Here is a 4099-nt window from a genome sequence, read left to right on the forward strand (position 1 = left end):
TTTCTAAAGTATTTGTGAGACTAATAATTGGTTTATCTTAATGATGTTTTTTGTCTTTATTTATTAGTAAAGATTTTAACTTATTAGTGTATTTTCTTTTTGATTTAGGATTTTCTAATTTACTAATTAATTCTATTAAAGAATCTTCTTCTTGTTGTGATTTACTAAGAACATTCATTTGTTTACTGTAAGTATCATTACATCCTAATTCAATCTCTCCGTCAGTATTCTCACTGGGAGAGTAATAAGTAGAAGTATCACTCAAGGGAGTGGTGTCACTGGATGATGGACTAGAATGAGCAGGAGATTGATTTGGGATATTAGCTATTTTAAATATGTCGAATATTTGACTTTGATGTTCTTCAATAATTTGTAGTTGATTAAGCTTATTCTTAAGTTTTTCTTTAAGTTTACATTTATTAGAATAATGACCATTTTTTCCACAATTGTAACAAGTAACTTCTTGGGTAGATTTTGACTTCTTCTTAAAGTGATTAGTTTGTTTGTAATATTTCTTTTTTGGTTTAGCATAATACTTATCAGGTGATTTGGTAGGTGAATATTTCTTCCTATATTTAGCAGAGTATTTGTGTGAATATCTCTTGTAATTATGTTTGCGTCGTGATGGTGCAACAGGAGGTAGACCATATTATTCATAGAAATTTTCTAATTCATATTTAGCTTTATGTTTATCTTTAGCAGCTTTTTGACTAAGTTTCAAATCTACACACATTTTTAATCCTTCTTTTTGAATTGTACTAATGATGTCACCATAAGTTAGATTATCATATTCTATAACACTAGTAGGTTGACTAAGAACATCTCTAATCTTATGGGCAAAAAGACTTGGTAATCTATTGATAAATTTCTCTTTCCAAAATGACTTAGTGCAATCCTCTCTAAGCATGACACGAGAGGTAAAGACATCTTTATGCCAACAAAAATACTTAAAGTAGGACAAGTGAGATTACTAAGTTGATCATGGATGTGACAATGGATATTAGTAGGTGTTTCAATAAAATGTTTGACTATAGTAAACATTAAAGTATTAATACCATCAAGTTTACTTGATCTTACATCTTCATCAAAGATTGGAAAATCATTTTCATCTAATTGTTGAGCATGTTGAATACTTTCACGTGTATCATAAGTTAGGTATTTATCCCACTAAGATTTGAGTATACTGGTAAATTTGGAGGTAAGTAGGGAGACTATTTCAGGTTGAGTGTAATCAGGATAATTACTAAGGTAACTATTTGCAACCATGGACATGATTTAATTTTTGTAGAATTTGATTTTCACTAAGACTATCAATATTCCATTCATATAATTTTTTAGTAGAAACAGAAAATTGATTGCTAATATTAGTTTCTTCAAATTGAAGATCCAAGGGTGTAGGTTTAGTATACCAATTTTTGGTGAGAGTAGTAGGATTAACTCTAGGATGTGTGATTCGGTTAAGATTATTGTCTTGGAATTGTTGGGTTATTTGATTGATTTCATTATTGGATGTATCGGAGTCACTACTGAATTGAACAGATGGTTGTTGCGTTAAGATCGTAAAGCCTTTTTCATTAGAAGTAGTGGATATTTTAGTAAATAATTGTTCAATGGCTTCAACAGTAGTAGTATCATGGATAATTAGGCTTAACCGTTTCCTATTACTAGGAAGATTAATAAGTGGTTTGTCTAAGGGTTTACTAGTGAAAGTATGACTAGCTGAGTAATAAAAAATAGTTTCAATTTTGTCTAACTGTTTACCAATAGTTTTTAAACATTGATTGGTATAATTATTTTGTTCAATTACTTGTTTGATTTCAGATTCATCACCAAGAAGTTTAAAGGGAGAAGCATGTACTACAACACCCTTATGTTCAATGATGATAGTTTCTAAAGGAGGGTGACTGGAAGAAACAGAAGTATTAGGGGAAGTTTTCCATTTAGTTTTAGTAATAGTATTGACTTTTTGACAATACTTTTCTAAATAATCAAAGAAGTAGATTTCAGTGTTGATTTCGTTCATAAATTTATATCATTTCTTGGTAATTTTTTATTGTTGGTGTTCATCATAATTGGTTCATAAGTTTGTCGTTTTAACTTATTTGCTTTAGATTTGAATTCATCATGAAGTTTATTATGATTTGGAATAAAAGGTTTACTAAGGGTTAATAATTGTGGATTAATAGGAGAAACAACTTCAAAATCAGTTTGAGTATGTGAATCCTGTGAGGTAGTATCTTCTTCAGGAAGATGTGTATGGGTGGAATAAACTGGTTTACTAATTTGAGAAATAGAGAAATTATTGATTCCTTTTAATTTATTATTGGTGGTGTTAGAAGTTTGGTAAATATGAATTTTTCTATCTTGTCTAGTAAATAAAGGTGTAGTGAAAATTTCATCATCTTCAGTATCAGCAGGGATACTAAAAGTATTATGGCGAGAAGATTGACTATGTGGTTGATTAAACCTTATATGAACAAAACCATCATTATAATGTTGAATATTTTGGCTAGTAGAAGGTTGTTGATTTTGGGAATAATTTTCATTAATTGTAACCCAATCATTATGACGGGTGATATCTTTCCAACAAATCATTTTTGGGACTGAAATATTGGTTTCATTAGTACTACCTTGAATGAGTAATGCTTTATCTTTTGGACTTTTGGTTAAAGTTTGAACATTCAGATTTGTTTTAATGCATTTGTGGTAAATTCTGTAAACTAAAGCAATGTTATGGACATTATCTAACATATTAGTAAATGCACCAGATAGTTGAATATTTAATGTTAAGGCTTTTAATATATGAGGATCTCTAAGACTTAAAGTAAAATTTGGAAAACAATTAAAGTGGACAGATCCTTTATGGAGGCTTGATTCCATCATACCCATTAGACTATTATGATAATTAATAAATCGAGCATCTCTTAAACATAAGAGGACAGAAGTATTGCGTCCTTGCATAGTTAATGGTTTGATTCCAACTTGAATTAATCATAAATGAATAAAATTATGACCATCTTTTAGATGTTGGCGAATTGACTTTTTGGATAATAACTGGCAAGTTTCTCTGATTCTAGTTAAAGCATAAACTTGTTCAATAATTCTAACATGTAAATTAACATTAAAAGTTGACTTTAAAAAACTTGTTCTATAGATTTCTTTAACTGGTACTTTTGGGATATTCCAACTTAAATAAAGTTTAATATCATGAAATTCATGCTCTTCTTCATTTATGACTAAATTCGTATCAGGTAGAGGAGTTAAAGTTGTAGATCTAGAACTTACTGAAGAGTTATTTTTGAAAAGTCGACTCATTTTTATTCTGTAAATTAATTCAACTTTATTAAATTCTTATATAACTTATTATGTTTTTGCATACTATGTGTTCGCACATACTCTTTCCAGGAACCCAGATATCTATCACTTGCCTGTCCTAAGGACTTACACTAGATGTGGGACGAAAGGTGAGAGTGGAAGACAAAAATAAGTTAGTGGAAAATAAGAAGACTGAAATTAATAAACAGAGATAATAATGATAAGAAACATCAACAATCTTGGCTGTGATACCAAAAAAATAATTGAATATGAATTTTCCAATATTTTCCAATCACAAGTTTTATTATAATATTTTATAATAAAATAATATTTATTTAATTTACTTTTTCACCTAATTTATAGAGATTCAAAATAAAAATCATGAGAAAAATGAGTTTTTTTTTTTTCCTTCTTTTCATTTCACTGTATTTGTCTTTTCTTTACTTATCTAAACGTGTGATATAATATAAACTTCCAAACAATGCATTTATTTTATTTTCACTCCAAATCACTCACTTAATTTATCTTTTTTTTAGTTAATTTAATTTCACTTAATTTATCTTTTTTTTAGTTAATTTAATTTGACTAAATTGATTCTAAAAAATTTAAATGGGATGATTGTCAAAGAAAAAAATAAAATAATTTTGATTTAATTATGATATTTTATCTTATTAAATTATTTAATTTTAATCTTTTTGAAAAATTAATTAAAAATTAATTATTTAATTTTTTTTAAGATAAAAAATAATATAATCAAAAGTAAATTAAAAGTCAGAAGTAAATT

Source organism: Camellia sinensis, unplaced genomic scaffold (genome assembly GCF_055761805.1).
Source record: "Camellia sinensis isolate YWXY unplaced genomic scaffold, ASM5576180v1 Unanchor6, whole genome shotgun sequence".
Classification (NCBI taxonomy): Eukaryota; Viridiplantae; Streptophyta; class Magnoliopsida; order Ericales; family Theaceae; genus Camellia; species Camellia sinensis.